The sequence below is a fragment of the Pelobates fuscus genome, chromosome 13 (assembly GCF_036172605.1).
Source record: "Pelobates fuscus isolate aPelFus1 chromosome 13, aPelFus1.pri, whole genome shotgun sequence".
NCBI classification, from domain to species: domain Eukaryota; kingdom Metazoa; phylum Chordata; class Amphibia; order Anura; family Pelobatidae; genus Pelobates; species Pelobates fuscus.
Window position 1 is genome coordinate 108,169,541 of NC_086329.1, and position 18,894 is coordinate 108,188,434.

The following is an 18,894-nucleotide window of genomic DNA, read 5'->3' on the forward strand; positions in this document are numbered from 1 at the left end:
CCAGGGCCAGGATTCCAGAAATACAATATAACTAGCCAGGGTCAGGATTCCAGAAATACAATATAACTAGCCAGGGTCAGGATTCCAGAAATACAATATAACTAGCCAGGGTCAGGATTCCAGAAATACAATATAACTAGCCAGGGCCAGGATTCCAGAAATACAATATAACTAGCCAGGGTCAGGATTCCAGAAATACAATATAACTAGCCAGGGTCAGGATTCCAGAAATACAATATAACTAGCCAGGTCAGGATTCCAGAAATACAATATAACTAGCCAGGTCAGGATTCCAGAAATACAATATAACTAGCCAGGTCAGGATTCCAGAAATACAATATAACTAGCCAGGGCCAGGATTCCAGAAATACAATATAACTAGCCAGGTCAGGATTCCAGAAATACAATATAACTAGCCAGGGTCAGGATTCCAGAAATACAATATAACTAGCCAGGGCCAGGATTCCAGAAATACAATATAACTAGCCAGGGCCAGGATTCCAGAAATACAATATAACTAGCCAGGGTCAGGATTCCAGAAATACAATATAACTAGCCAGGGTCAGGATTCCAGAAATACAATATAACTAGCCAGGGCCAGGATTCCAGAAATACAATATAACTAGCCAGGGTCAGGATTCCAGAAATACAATATAACTAGCCAGGTCAGGATTCCAGAAATACAATATAACTAGCCAGGGTCAGGATTCCAGAAATACAATATAACTAGCCAGGGTCAGGATTCCAGAAATACAATATAACTAGCCAAGGTCAGGATTCCAGAAATACAATATAACTAGCCAGGTCAGGATTCCAGAAATACAATATAACTAGCCAGGGTCAGGATTCCAGAAATACAATATAACTAGCCAGGGTCAGGATTCCAGAAATACAATATAACTAGCCAGGGTCAGGATTCCAGAAATACAATATAACTAGCCAGGGCCAGGATTCCAGAAATACAATATAACTAGCCAGGGTCAGGATTCCAGAAATACAATATAACTAGCCAAGGTCAGGATTCCAGAAATACAATATAACTAGCCAGGGTCAGGATTCCAGAAATACAATATAACTAGCCAGGGTCAGGATTCCAGAAATACAATATAACTAGCCAGGGTCAGGATTCCAGAAATACAATATAACTAGCCAGGGCCAGGATTCCAGAAATACAATATAACTAGCCAGGGTCAGGATTCCAGAAATACAATATAACTAGCCAGGGTCAGGATTCCAGAAATACAATATAACTAGCCAAGGTCAGGATTCCAGAAATACAATATAACTAGCCAGGGTCAGGATTCCAGAAATACAATATAACTAGCCAGGGTCAGGATTCCAGAAATACAATATAACTAGCCAGGTCAGGATTCCAGAAATACAATATAACTAGTCAGGTCAGGATTCCAGAAATACAATATAACTAGCCAGGGTCAGGATTCCAGAAATACAATATAACTAGCCAGGGTCAGGATTCCAGAAATACAATATAACTAGCCAGGGTCAGGATTCCAGAAATACAATATAACTAGCCAGGTCAGGATTACAGAAATACAATATAACTAGCCAGGGTCAGGATTCCAGAAATACAATATAACTAGCCAGGTCAGGATTCCAGAAATACAATATAACTAGCCAGGGTCAGGATTCCAGAAATACAATATAACTAGCCAGGGTCAGGATTCCAGAAATACAATATAACTAGCCAGGGCCAGGATTCCAGAAATACAATATAACTAGCCAGGGTCAGGATTCCAGAAATACAATATAACTAGCCAGGTCAGGATTCCAGAAATACAATATAACTAGCCAGGGCCAGGATTCCAGAAATACAATATAACTAGCCAGGTCAGGATTCCAGAAATACAATATAACTAGCCAGGGTCAGGATTCCAGAAATACAATATAACTAGCCAGGGTCAGGATTCCAGAAATACAATATAACTAGCCAGGGCCAGGATTCCAGAAATACAATATAACTAGCCAGGGTCAGGATTCCAGAAATACAATATAACTAGCCAGGTCAGGATTCCAGAAATACAATATAACTAGCCAGGTCAGGATTCCAGAAATACAATATAACTAGCCAGGGCCAGGATTCCAGAAATACAATATAACTAGCCAGGGTCAGGATTCCAGAAATACAATATAACTAGCCAGGGCCAGGATTCCAGAAATACAATATAACTAGCCAGGTCAGGATTCCAGAAATACAATATAACTAGCCAGGTCAGGATTCCAGAAATACAATATAACTAGCCAGGTCAGGATTCCAGAAATACAATATAACTAGCCAGGGTCAGGATTCCAGAAATACAATATAACTAGCCAGGTCAGGATTCCAGAAATACAATATAACTAGCCAGGGTCAGGATTCCAGAAATACAATATAACTAGCCAGGTCAGGATTCCAGAAATACAATATAACTAGCCAGGGTCAGGATTCCAGAAATACAATATAACTAGCCAGGTCAGGATTCCAGAAATACAATATAACTAGCCAGGGTCAGGATTCCAGAAATACAATATAACTAGCCAGGTCAGGATTCCAGAAATACAATATAACTAGCCAGGGCCAGGATTCCAGAAATACAATATAACTAGCCAGGGCCAGGATTCCAGAAATACAATATAACTAGCCAGGGCCAGGATTCCAGAAATACAATATAACTAGCCAGGGTCAGGATTCCAGAAATACAATATAACTAGCCAGGGTCAGGATTACAGAAATACAATATAACTAGCCAGGGTCAGGATTCCAGAAATACAATATAACTAGCCAGGTCAGGATTCCAGAAATACAATATAACTAGCCAGGGTCAGGATTCCAGAAATACAATATAACTAGCCAGGGCCAGGATTCCAGAAATACAATATAACTAGCCAGGTCAGGATTCCAGAAATACAATATAACTAGCCAGGGCCAGGATTCCAGAAATACAATATAACTAGCCAGGTCAGGATTCCAGAAATACAATATAACTAGCCAGGGTCAGGATTCCAGAAATACAATATAACTAGCCAGGGCCAGGATTCCAGAAATACAATATAACTAGCCAGGGTCAGGATTCCAGAAATACAATATAACTAGCCAGGTCAGGATTCCAGAAATACAATATAACTAGCCAGGTCAGGATTCCAGAAATACAATATAACTAGCCAGGGCCAGGATTCCAGAAATACAATATAACTAGCCAGGGTCAGGATTCCAGAAATACAATATAACTAGCCAGGGCCAGGATTCCAGAAATACAATATAACTAGCCAGGTCAGGATTCCAGAAATACAATATAACTAGCCAGGTCAGGATTCCAGAAATACAATATAACTAGCCAGGTCAGGATTCCAGAAATACAATATAACTAGCCAGGGCCAGGATTCCAGAAATACAATATAACTAGCCAGGGTCAGGATTCCAGAAATACAATATAACTAGCCAGGGTCAGGATTCCAGAAATACAATATAACTAGCCAGGGTCAGGATTCCAGAAATACAATATAACTAGCCAGGTCAGGATTCCAGAAATACAATATAACTAGCCAGGTCAGGATTCCAGAAATACAATATAACTAGCCAGGGCCAGGATTCCAGAAATACAATATAACTAGCCAGGGTCAGGATTCCAGAAATACAATATAACTAGCCAGGGTCAGGATTCCAGAAATACAATATAACTAGCCAGGGCCAGGATTCCAGAAATACAATATAACTAGCCAGGGCCAGGATTCCAGAAATACAATATAACTAGCCAGGGCCAGGATTCCAGAAATACAATATAACTAGCCAGGTCAGGATTCCAGAAATACAATATAACTAGCCAGGGCCAGGATTCCAGAAATACAATATAACTAGCCAGGGTCAGGATTCCAGAAATACAATATAACTAGCCAGGGTCAGGATTCCAGAAATACAATATAACTAGCCAGGTCAGGATTCCAGAAATACAATATAACTAGCCAGGGTCAGGATTCCAGAAATACAATATAACTAGCCAGGTCAGGATTACAGAAATACAATATAACTAGCCAGGTCAGGATTCCAGAAATACAATATAACTAGCCAGGGCCAGGATTCCAGAAATACAATATAACTAGCCAGGGCCAGGATTCCAGAAATACAATATAACTAGCCAGGGTCAGGATTCCAGAAATACAATATAACTAGCCAGGGTCAGGATTCCAGAAATACAATATAACTAGCCAGGGCCAGGATTACAGAAATACAATATAACTAGCCAGGGCCAGGATTCCAGAAATACAATATAACTAGCCAGGTCAGGATTCCAGAAATACAATATAACTAGCCAGGGTCAGGATTCCAGAAATACAATATAACTAGCCAGGGCCAGGATTCCAGAAATACAATATAACTAGCCAGGGCCAGGATTCCAGAAATACAATATAACTAGCCAGGTCAGGATTCCAGAAATACAATATAACTAGCCAGGGTCAGGATTCCAGAAATACAATATAACTAGCCAGGGTCAGGATTCCAGAAATACAATATAACTAGCCAGGGCCAGGATTCCAGAAATACAATATAACTAGCCAGGGTCAGGATTCCAGAAATACAATATAACTAGCCAGGGTCAGGATTCCAGAAATACAATATAACTAGCCAGGGCCAGGATTACAGAAATACAATATAACTAGCCAGGGCCAGGATTCCAGAAATACAATATAACTAGCCAGGTCAGGATTCCAGAAATACAATATAACTAGCCAGGGTCAGGATTCCAGAAATACAATATAACTAGCCAGGGCCAGGATTCCAGAAATACAATATAACTAGCCAGGGCCAGGATTCCAGAAATACAATATAACTAGCCAGGTCAGGATTCCAGAAATACAATATAACTAGCCAGGGCCAGGATTCCAGAAATACAATATAACTAGCCAGGGTCAGGATTCCAGAAATACAATATAACTAGTCCAGGTCAGGATTCCAGAAATACAATATAACTAGCCAGGGCCAGGATTACAGAAATACAATATAACTAGCCAGGTCAGGATTCCAGAAATACAATATAACTAGCCAGGGTCAGGATTCCAGAAATACAATATAACTAGCCAGGTCAGGATTCCAGAAATACAATATAACTAGCCAGGGTCAGGATTCCAGAAATACAATATAACTAGCCAGGTCAGGATTCCAGAAATACAATATAACTAGCCAGGGCCAGGATTCCAGAAATACAATATAACTAGCCAGGGTCAGGATTCCAGAAATACAATATAACTAGCCAGGGTCAGGATTCCAGAAATACAATATAACTAGCCAGGTCAGGATTCCAGAAATACAATATAACTAGCCAGGTCAGGATTCCAGAAATACAATATAACTAGCCAGGGCCAGGATTCCAGAAATACAATATAACTAGCCAGGGTCAGGATTCCAGAAATACAATATAACTAGCCAGGGTCAGGATTACAGAAATACAATATAACTAGCCAGGGTCAGGATTCCAGAAATACAATATAACTAGCCAGGTCAGGATTCCAGAAATACAATATAACTAGCCAGGGCCAGGATTCCAGAAATACAATATAACTAGCCAGGGTCAGGATTCCAGAAATACAATATAACTAGCCAGGTCAGGATTCCAGAAATACAATATAACTAGCCAGGTCAGGATTCCAGAAATACAATATAACTAGCCAGGTCAGGATTCCAGAAATACAATATAACTAGCCAGGGCCAGGATTCCAGAAATACAATATAACTAGCCAGGGTCAGGATTCCAGAAATACAATATAACTAGCCAGGGTCAGGATTACAGAAATACAATATAACTAGCCAGGTCAGGATTCCAGAAATACAATATAACTAGCCAGGTCAGGATTCCAGAAATACAATATAACTAGCCAGGGTCAGGATTCCAGAAATACAATATAACTAGCCAGGTCAGGATTCCAGAAATACAATATAACTAGCCAGGTCAGGATTCCAGAAATACAATATAACTAGCCAGGGCCAGGATTCCAGAAATACAATATAACTAGCCAGGGCCAGGATTCCAGAAATACAATATAACTAGCCAGGGCCAGGATTCCAGAAATACAATATAACTAGCCAGGGTCAGGATTCCAGAAATACAATATAACTAGCCAGGTCAGGATTCCAGAAATACAATATAACTAGCCAGGTCAGGATTCCAGAAATACAATATAACTAGCCAGGGCCAGGATTCCAGAAATACAATATAACTAGCCAGGGCCAGGATTCCAGAAATACAATATAACTAGCCAGGGTCAGGATTCCAGAAATACAATATAACTAGCCAGGGTCAGGATTCCAGAAATACAATATAACTAGCCAGGGCCAGGATTCCAGAAATACAATATAACTAGCCAGGGCCAGGATTCCAGAAATACAATATAACTAGCCAGGGCCAGGATTCCAGAAATACAATATAACTAGCCAGGTCAGGATTCCAGAAATACAATATAACTAGCCAGGGTCAGGATTCCAGAAATACAATATAACTAGCCAGGGTCAGGATTCCAGAAATACAATATAACTAGCCAGGGCCAGGATTCCAGAAATACAATATAACTAGCCAGGTCAGGATTCCAGAAATACAATATAACTAGCCAGGGTCAGGATTCCAGAAATACAATATAACTAGCCAGGTCAGGATTCCAGAAATACAATATAACTAGCCAGGTCAGGATTCCAGAAATACAATATAACTAGCCAGGGCCAGGATTCCAGAAATACAATATAACTAGCCAGGGTCAGGATTACAGAAATACAATATAACTAGCCAGGGCCAGGATTCCAGAAATACAATATAACTAGCCAGGGCCAGGATTCCAGAAATACAATATAACTAGCCAGGTCAGGATTCCAGAAATACAATATAACTAGCCAGGGCCAGGATTCCAGAAATACAATATAACTAGCCAGGGCCAGGATTCCAGAAATACAATATAACTAGCCAGGTCAGGATTCCAGAAATACAATATAACTAGCCAGGTCAGGATTCCAGAAATACAATATAACTAGCCAGGTCAGGATTCCAGAAATACAATATAACTAGCCAGGGCCAGGATTCCAGAAATACAATATAACTAGCCAGGTCAGGATTCCAGAAATACAATATAACTAGCCAGGGCCAGGATTCCAGAAATACAATATAACTAGCCAGGGTCAGGATTCCAGAAATACAATATAACTAGCCAGGGCCAGGATTCCAGAAATACAATATAACTAGCCAGGGCCAGGATTCCAGAAATACAATATAACTAGCCAGGGTCAGGATTCCAGAAATACAATATAACTAGCCAGGTCAGGATTACAGAAATACAATATAACTAGCCAGGTCAGGATTCCAGAAATACAATATAACTAGCCAGGGCCAGGATTCCAGAAATACAATATAACTAGCCAGGGTCAGGATTCCAGAAATACAATATAACTAGCCAGGGTCAGGATTCCAGAAATACAATATAACTAGCCAGGTCAGGATTACAGAAATACAATATAACTAGCCAGGGTCAGGATTCCAGAAATACAATATAACTAGCCAGGGCCAGGATTCCAGAAATACAATATAACTAGCCAGGGCCAGGATTCCAGAAATACAATATAACTAGCCAGGGCCAGGATTCCAGAAATACAATATAACTAGCCAGGGCCAGGATTCCAGAAATACAATATAACTAGCCAGGTCAGGATTCCAGAAATACAATATAACTAGCCAGGGTCAGGATTCCAGAAATACAATATAACTAGCCAGGTCAGGATTCCAGAAATACAATATAACTAGCCAGGGCCAGGATTCCAGAAATACAATATAACTAGCCAGGGTCAGGATTCCAGAAATACAATATAACTAGCCAGGGCCAGGATTCCAGAAATACAATATAACTAGCCAGGTCAGGATTCCAGAAATACAATATAACTAGCCAGGTCAGGATTCCAGAAATACAATATAACTAGTCAGGTCAGGATTCCAGAAATACAATATAACTAGCCAGGGCCAGGATTCCAGAAATACAATATAACTAGCCAGGGTCAGGATTCCAGGAATACAATATAACTAGCCAGGGCCAGGATTCCAGAAATACAATATAACTAGCCAGGTCAGGATTCCAGAAATACAATATAACTAGCCAGGGCCAGGATTCCAGAAATACAATATAACTAGCCACGTCAGGATTCCAGAAATACAATATAACTAGCCAGGGCCAGGATTCCAGAAATACAATATAACTAGCCAGGGTCAGGATTCCAGAAATACAATATAACTAGCCAGGGTCAGGATTACAGAAATACAATATAACTAGTCAGGTCAGGATTCCAGAAATACAATATAACTAGCCAGGGTCAGGATTCCAGAAATACAATATAACTAGCCAGGGTCAGGATTCCAGAAATAAAATATAACTAGCCAGGCCAGGATTCCAGAAATACAATATAACTAGCCAGGTCAGGATTACAGAAATACAATATAACTAGCCAGGGTCAGGATTCCAGAAATACAATATAACTAGCCAGGTCAGGATTCCAGAAATACAATATAACTAGCCAGGGCCAGGATTCCAGAAATACAATATAACTAGTCAGGTCAGGATTACAGAAATACAATATAACTAGTCAGGTCAGGATTCCAGAAATACAATATAACTAGCCAGGGTCAGGATTCCAGAAATACAATATAACTAGCCAGGGTCAGGATTCCAGAAATAAAATATAACTAGCCAGGCCAGGATTCCAGAAATACAATATAACTAGCCAGGTCAGGATTACAGAAATACAATATAACTAGCCAGGGTCAGGATTCCAGAAATACAATATAACTAGCCAGGTCAGGATTCCAGAAATACAATATAACTAGCCAGGTCAGGATTCCAGAAATACAATATAACTAGTCAGGGTCAGGATTCCAGAAATACAATATAACTAGCCAGGGCCAGGATTCCAGAAATACAATATAACTAGCCAGGGTCAGGATTCCAGAAATACAATATAACTAGCCAGGTCAGGATTCCAGAAATACAATATAACTAGCCAGGGCCAGGATTCCAGAAATACAATATAACTAGCCAGGTCAGGATTCCAGAAATACAATATAACTAGCCAGGGCCAGGATTCCAGAAATACAATATAACTAGCCAGGTCAGGATTCCAGAAATACAATATAACTAGCCAGGGCCAGGATTCCAGAAATACAATATAACTAGCCAGGGCCAGGATTCCAGAAATACAATATAACTAGCCAGGGCCAGGATTCCAGAAATACAATATAACTAGCCAGGGCCAGGATTCCAGAAATACAATATAACTAGCCAGGGCCAGGATTCCAGAAATACAATATAACTAGCCAGGTCAGGATTCCAGAAATACAATATAACTAGCCAGGGTCAGGATTACAGAAATACAATATAACTAGCCAGGGTCAGGATTCCAGAAATACAATATAACTAGCCAGGTCAGGATTCCAGAAATACAATATAACTAGCCAGGTCAGGATTCCAGAAATACAATATAACTAGCCAGGGCCAGGATTCCAGAAATACAATATAACTAGCCAGGGCCAGGATTCCAGAAATACAATATAACTAGCCAGGTCAGGATTCCAGAAATACAATATAACTAGCCAGGGTCAGGATTACAGAAATACAATATAACTAGCCAGGGTCAGGATTCCAGAAATACAATATAACTAGCCAGGTCAGGATTCCAGAAATACAATATAACTAGCCAGGGTCAGGATTACAGAAATACAATATAACTAGCCAGGGCCAGGATTCCAGAAATACAATATAACTAGCCAGGTCAGGATTCCAGAAATACAATATAACTAGCCAGGGTCAGGATTACAGAAATACAATATAACTAGCCAGGGTCAGGATTACAGAAATACAATATAACTAGCCAAAATCAGGATTACAGAAATACAATATAACTAGCCAGGTCAGGATTCCAGAAATACAATATAACTAGTCAGGGCCAGGATTCCAGAAATACAATATAACTAGCCAGGGCCAGGATTCCAGAAATACAATATAACTAGCCAGGGTCAGGATTCCAGAAATACAATATAACTAGCCAGGGCCAGGATTCCAGAAATACAATATAACTAGCCAGGGCCAGGATTCCAGAAATACAATATAACTAGCCAGGGCCAGGATTCCAGAAATACAATATAACTAGCCAGGGTCAGGATTACAGAAATACAATATAACTAGCCAGGGTCAGGATTCCAGAAATACAATATAACTAGCCAGGTCAGGATTCCAGAAATACAATATAACTAGCCAGGTCAGGATTCCAGAAATACAATATAACTAGTCAGGGTCAGGATTCCAGAAATACAATATAACTAGCCAGGGTCAGGATTCCAGAAATACAATATAACTAGCCAGGTCAGGATTCCAGAAATACAATATAACTAGCCAGGGTCAGGATTCCAGAAATACAATATAACTAGCCAGGGTCAGGATTCCAGAAATACAATATAACTAGCCAGGTCAGGATTCCAGAAATACAATATAACTAGCCAAAATCAGGATTCCAGAAATACAATATAACTAGCCAGGGTCAGGATTCCAGAAATACAATATAACTAGTCAGGTCAGGATTCCAGAAATACAATATAACTAGCCAGGTCAGGATTCCAGAAATACAATATAACTAGCCAGGGCCAGGATTCCAGAAATACAATATAACTAGTCAGGTCAGGATTCCAGAAATACAATATAACTAGCCAGGGCCAGGATTCCAGAAATACAATATAACTAGCCAGGGTCAGGATTCCAGAAATACAATATAACTAGCCAAAATCAGGATTCCAGAAATACAATATAACTAACCAGGTCAGGATTCCAGAAATACAATATAACTAGCCAGGTCAGGATTCCAGAAATACAATATAACTAGCCAGGGCCAGGATTCCAGAAATACAATATAACTAGCCAGGTCAGGATTCCAGAAATACAATATAACTAGCCAGGTCAGGATTCCAGAAATACAATATAACTAGCCAGGGTCAGGATTCCAGAAATACAATATAACTAGCCAGGGTCAGGATTCCAGAAATACAATATAACTAGCCAGGGTCAGGATTCCAGAAATACAATATAACTAGTCAGGATTCCAGAAATACAATATAACTAGCCAGGGCCAGGATTCCAGAAATACAATATAACTAGCCAGGGTCAGGATTACAGAAATACAATATAACTAGCCAGGGTCAGGATTCCAGAAATACAATATAACTAGCCAGGTCAGGATTCCAGAAATACAATATAACTAGCCAGGTCAGGATTCCAGAAATACAATATAACTAGTCAGGATTCCAGAAATACAATATAACTAGCCAGGGCCAGGATTCCAGAAATACAATATAACTAGCCAGGGTCAGGATTACAGAAATACAATATAACTAGCCAGGGTCAGGATTACAGAAATACAATATAACTAGCCAGGGCCAGGATTCCAGAAATACAATATAACTAGCCAGGGCCAGGATTCCAGAAATACAATATAACTAGCCAGGTCAGGATTCCAGAAATACAATATAACTAGCCAGGTCAGGATTCCAGAAATACAATATAACTAGCCAGGGCCAGGATTCCAGAAATACAATATAACTAGCCAGGTCAGGATTCCAGAAATACAATATAACTAGCCAGGGTCAGGATTCCAGAAATACAATATAACTAGCCAGGGCCAGGATTCCAGAAATACAATATAACTAGCCAGGTCAGGATTCCAGAAATACAATATAACTAGCCAGGTCAGGATTCCAGAAATACAATATAACTAGCCAGGGCCAGGATTCCAGAAATACAATATAACTAGCCAGGGTCAGGATTCCAGAAATACAATATAACTAGCCAGGGCCAGGATTCCAGAAATACAATATAACTAGCCAGGGTCAGGATTCCAGAAATACAATATAACTAGCCAGGGTCAGGATTCCAGAAATACAATATAACTAGCCAGGGCCAGGATTCCAGAAATACAATATAACTAGCCACGTCAGGATTCCAGAAATACAATATAACTAGCCAGGTCAGGATTCCAGAAATACAATATAACTAGCCAGGGCCAGGATTCCAGAAATACAATATAACTAGCCAGGGTCAGGATTCCAGAAATACAATATAACTAGCCAGGGCCAGGATTCCAGAAATACAATATAACTAGCCAGGGTCAGGATTCCAGAAATACAATATAACTAGCCAGGGTCAGGATTCCAGAAATACAATATAACTAGCCAGGTCAGGATTCCAGAAATACAATATAACTAGCCAGGGCCAGGATTCCAGAAATACAATATAACTAGTCAGGGCCAGGATTCCAGAAATACAATATAACTAGCCAGGGCCAGGATTCCAGAAATACAATATAACTAGCCAGGGCCAGGATTCCAGAAATACAATATAACTAGCCAGGTCAGGATTCCAGAAATACAATATAACTAGCCAGGTCAGGATTCCAGAAATACAATATAACTAGTCAGGGCCAGGATTCCAGAAATACAATATAACTAGCCAGGTCAGGATTCCAGAAATACAATATAACTAGCCAGGGTCAGGATTACAGAAATACAATATAACTAGCCAGGGCCAGGATTCCAGAAATACAATATAACTAGCCAGGGTCAGGATTACAGAAATACAATATAACTAGCCAGGGCCAGGATTCCAGAAATACAATATAACTAGCCAGGGTCAGGATTACAGAAATACAATATAACTAGCCAGGGCCAGGATTCCAGAAATACAATATAACTAGCCAGGGCCAGGATTCCAGAAATACAATATAACTAGCCAGGTCAGGATTCCAGAAATACAATATAACTAGCCAGGGCCAGGATTCCAGAAATACAATATAACTAGCCAGGGCCAGGATTCCAGAAATACAATATAACTAGCCAGGTCAGGATTCCAGAAATACAATATAACTAGCCAGGTCAGGATTCCAGAAATACAATATAACTAGCCAGGTCAGGATTCCAGAAATACAATATAACTAGCCAGGGCCAGGATTCCAGAAATACAATATAACTAGCCAGGTCAGGATTCCAGAAATACAATATAACTAGCCAGGGCCAGGATTCCAGAAATACAATATAACTAGCCAGGGTCAGGATTCCAGAAATACAATATAACTAGCCAGGGCCAGGATTACAGAAATACAATATAACTAGCCAGGGTCAGGATTCCAGAAATACAATATAACTAGCCAGGTCAGGATTACAGAAATACAATATAACTAGCCAGGGCCAGGATTCCAGAAATACAATATAACTAGCCAGGTCAGGATTCCAGAAATACAATATAACTAGCCAGGGCCAGGATTCCAGAAATACAATATAACTAGCCAGGGCCAGGATTCCAGAAATACAATATAACTAGCCAGGGCCAGGATTCCAGAAATACAATATAACTAGCCAGGGTCAGGATTCCAGAAATACAATATAACTAGCCAGGTCAGGATTCCAGAAATACAATATAACTAGCCAGGGCCAGGATTCCAGAAATACAATATAACTAGCCAGGTCAGGATTCCAGAAATACAATATAACTAGCCAGGTCAGGATTCCAGAAATACAATATAACTAGTCAGGTCAGGATTCCAGAAATACAATATAACTAGCCAGGGCCAGGATTCCAGAAATACAATATAACTAGCCAGGGTCAGGATTCCAGGAATACAATATAACTAGCCAGGGCCAGGATTCCAGAAATACAATATAACTAGCCAGGTCAGGATTCCAGAAATACAATATAACTAGCCAAAATCAGGATTACAGAAATACAATATAACTAGCCAAAATCAGGATTCCAGAAATACAATATAACTAGCCAGGGTCAGGATTCCAGAAATACAATATAACTAGTCAGGTCAGGATTCCAGAAATACAATATAACTAGCCAGGGCCAGGATTCCAGAAATACAATATAACTAGCCAGGGTCAGGATTCCAGAAATACAATATAACTAGTCAGGGCCAGGATTCCAGAAATACAATATAACTAGCCAGGGCCAGGATTACAGAAATACAATATAACTAGCCAGGGTCAGGATTCCAGAAATACAATATAACTAGCCAGGTCAGGATTACAGAAATACAATATAACTAGCCAGGTCAGGATTCCAGAAATACAATATAACTAGCCAGGGCCAGGATTCCAGAAATACAATATAACTAGCCAGGGCCAGGATTCCAGAAATACAATATAACTAGCCAGGGCCAGGATTCCAGAAATACAATATAACTAGCCAGGGTCAGGATTCCAGAAATACAATATAACTAGCCAGGTCAGGATTCCAGAAATACAATATAACTAGCCAGGGCCAGGATTCCAGAAATACAATATAACTAGCCAGGTCAGGATTCCAGAAATACAATATAACTAGCCAGGTCAGGATTCCAGAAATACAATATAACTAGTCAGGTCAGGATTCCAGAAATACAATATAACTAGCCAGGGCCAGGATTCCAGAAATACAATATAACTAGCCAGGTCAGGATTCCAGAAATACAATATAACTAGCCAGGTCAGGATTCCAGAAATACAATATAACTAGCCAGGGTCAGGATTCCAGAAATACAATATAACTAGCCAGGTCAGGATTCCAGAAATACAATATAACTAGCCAAAATCAGGATTACAGAAATACAATATAACTAGCCAAAATCAGGATTCCAGAAATACAATATAACTAGCCAGGTCAGGATTCCAGAAATACAATATAACTAGCCAGGGTCAGGATTCCAGAAATACAATATAACTAGTCAGGGTCAGGATTCCAGAAATACAATATAACTAGCCAGGTCAGGATTCCAGAAATACAATATAACTAGCCAGGTCAGGATTCCAGAAATACAATATAACTAGCCAGGGTCAGGATTCCAGAAATACAATATAACTAGTCAGGGCCAGGATTCCAGAAATACAATATAACTAGCCAGGGCCAGGATTCCAGAAATACAATATAACTAGCCAGGGCCAGGATTCCAGAAATACAATATAACTAGCCAGGGTCAGGATTCCAGAAATACAATATAACTAGTCAGGGCCAGGATTCCAGAAATACAATATAACTAGCCAGGTCAGGATTCCAGAAATACAATATAACTAGCCAGGTCAGGATTCCAGAAATACAATATAACTAGCCAGGTCAGGATTCCAGAAATACAATATAACTAGCCAGGGCCAGGATTCCAGAAATACAATATAACTAGCCAGGTCAGGATTCCAGGAATACAATATAACTAGCCAGGTCAGGATTCCAGAAATACAATATAACTAGCCAGGGTCAGGATTCCAGAAATACAATATAACTAGCCAGGTCAGGATTCCAGAAATACAATATAACTAGCCAGGTCAGGATTCCAGAAATACAATATAACTAGCCAGGTCAGGATTCCAGAAATACAATATAACTAGCCAGGTCAGGATTCCAGAAATACAATATAACTAGCCAGGGCCAGGATTCCAGAAATACAATATAACTAGCCAGGGCCAGGATTCCAGAAATACAATATAACTAGCCAGGGTCAGGATTCCAGAAATACAATATAACTAGCCAGGTCAGGATTCCAGAAATACAATATAACTAGCCAGGGCCAGGATTCCAGAAATACAAAATAACTAGCCAGGTCAGGATTCCAGAAATACAATATAACTAGCCAGGGCCAGGATTCCAGAAATACAATATAACTAGCCAGGGCCAGGATTCCAGAAATACAATATAACTAGCCAGGGTCAGGATTCCAGAAATACAATATAACTAGCCAGGGTCAGGATTCCAGAAATACAATATAACTAGCCAGGTCAGGATTCCAGAAATACAATATAACTAGCCAGGTCAGGATTCCAGAAATACAATATAACTAGCCAGGGCCAGGATTACAGAAATACAATATAACTAGCCAGGGCCAGGATTCCAGAAATACAATATAACTAGCCAGGGTCAGGATTCCAGAAATACAATATAACTAGCCAGGGTCAGGATTCCAGAAATACAAAATAACTAGCCAGGGCCAGGATTCCAGAAATACAATATAACTAGCCAGGGCCAGGATTCCAGAAATACAATATAACTAGCCAGGTCAGGATTCCAGAAATACAATATAACTAGCCAGGGCCAGGATTCCAGAAATACAATATAACTAGCCAGGGTCAGGATTACAGAAATACAATATAACTAGCCAGGTCAGGATTCCAGAAATACAATATAACTAGCCAGGGTCAGGATTCCAGAAATACAATATAACTAGCCAGGTCAGGATTCCAGAAATACAATATAACTAGTCAGGGTCAGGATTCCAGAAATACAATATAACTAGCCAGGTCAGGATTCCAGAAATACAATATAACTAGTCAGGGTCAGGATTCCAGAAATACAATATAACTAGCCAGGTCAGGATTCCAGAAATACAATATAACTAGCCAGGTCAGGATTCCAGAAATACAATATAACTAGTCAGGGTCAGGATTCCAGAAATACAATATAACTAGCCAGGTCAGGATTCCAGAAATACAATATAACTAGCCAGGGTCAGGATTCCAGAAATACAATATAACTAGCCAGGTCAGGATTCCAGAAATACAATATAACTAGTCAGGGTCAGGATTCCAGAAATACAATATAACTAGCCAGGGCCAGGATTCCAGAAATACAATATAACTAGCCAGGGCCAGGATTCCAGAAATAAAATATAACTAGCCAGGTCAGGATTCCAGAAATACAATATAACTAGCCAGGGTCAGGATTCCAGAAATACAATATAACTAGCCAGGTCAGGATTCCAGAAATACAATATAACTAGCCAGGGCCAGGATTCCAGAAATACAATATAACTAGTCAGGTCAGGATTCCAGAAATACAATATAACTAGCCAGGTCAGGTTTGCAGAAATACAATATAACTAGCCAGGGTCAGGATTCCAGAAATACAATATAGGCCTGCAGGGGTGGGGAATATAGGAGAGCAGGGGTGGGGAATATAGCAGAGCAGGGGTGGGGAATATAGCAGAGCAGGGGTGGGGAATATAGCAGAGCAGGGGTGGGGAATATAGGACTGCGGGATGGGGAATATAGCAGAGCAGGGGTGGGGAATATCGGACTGCGGGATGGGGAATATAGGAGAGCAGGAGTGGGGAATATCGGACTGCGGGATGGGGAATATAGGACTGCGGGATGGGGAATATAGGACTGCGGGATGGGGAATATAGGACTGCGGGATGGGGAATATAGGACTGCGAGATGGGGAATATAGGACTGCGAGATGGGGAATATAGGACTGCGGGATGGGGAATATAGGACTGCGAGATGGGGAATATAGGACTGCGGGATGGGGAATATAGCAGAGCAGGGGTGGGGAATATCGGACTGCGGGATGGGGAATATAGGAGAGCAGGAGTGGGGAATATCGGACTGCGGGATGGGGAATATCGGACTGCGGGATGGGGAATATAGGAGAGCAGGAATGGGGAATATCGGACTGCGAGATGGGGAATATAGGACTGCGGGATGGGGAATATAGGACTGCGAGATGGGGAATATAGGACTGCGAGATGGGGAATATAGGACTGCGGGATGGGGAATATAGGACTGCGAGATGGGGAATATCGGACTGCGGGATGGGGAATATAGGAGAGCAGGAGTGGGGAATATCGGACTGCGGGATGGGGAATATCGGACTGCGGGATGGGGAATATCGGACTGCGGGATGGGGAATATAAGACGGCTGAAGTCCCTGAAAGTTTAAAAAAAAAAACAATTTAAAGCTTTTATTCGTTTTTTTGTTTTTTTTTGCTGTGGTCTGATGAATTAATACGTGATCTGTGTGCGAGGTCCAATGTTTGTAATCATGGCTATTTGTTAACCAAAGCGCCCACTATTTATATTGTTTCTATGATTCTCTCGTTGAAAAACAAATCCTATGATCCATGGCAAGGCCTGTAACATAGGGATCGGAAACCATTCATCTCTGAAAAGTACACAGTGTTTAATAATCCAAACTATTTTCTATTTATTTATATATAATTTAAACATTAAACATCTCTCTCAATCTAAATGTATCTGATGTGTAATTATCGCATTTATTGCGCAATAACCATGTCTAAATAATCTCACTGCTTGTCTTTTGTTTTGCAGTTTATATCAGAAGGTTCTGAGCTGGCTCTGGATACGTGTGATGACATGAATTGACTGTCCATGAATTCTATTACGGTATATGGCAGTCATATGACATGCGGTATATGCTTAGGCTTCCGCTGTGTCCAGGTGCTATCCCTCACACAGCATCCAGAGCACCCACATTGCAGCATTTCAGGGTGTAATGTAACAGCTGTAATGTTAATATATTATCAGTGCAATCAGATAATGTCTGTAAGATGGATATTAAGAATCTAGTCTCATATTCACTGTTACAAACAAAATGACTAATTCCTTGAATTTCCTCGAATACGCTCGTACAGTTGAGTTTTGGAGGAAGGAGTTAAGTTAACTCTGGTGACTGATAATCATATGATTCTTGGCCAATGGAAAACAGATGTTGTTATGTTAATAAAATCCCGGCGTGTCTGTGACTGCAATTCCAATACCACAACCCATGATTCCAAGGTTGCAAATGTATCAGAACAGCCGCCACGTGACACATGCATCTAACTGGCCTGCAACGCACTGGTTAAAGGAATGGTATCAGAAGGCCTTGCAGGCCAGCAACATATTTAACGTTGCTGCTAGTTATTATTAAACGTTGCTGCTAGTTATTATTAAACGATGCTGCTAGTTATTATTAAACGTTGCTCCTAGTTATTCCACTATGCCAATGGCCAAGAGGAACTTCAGATTGGATTTCCCAGTGTCCCTTCTTACAGTCCATCCTAGAGTCCCATCCCAGAGGCCCACTCCAGATTCT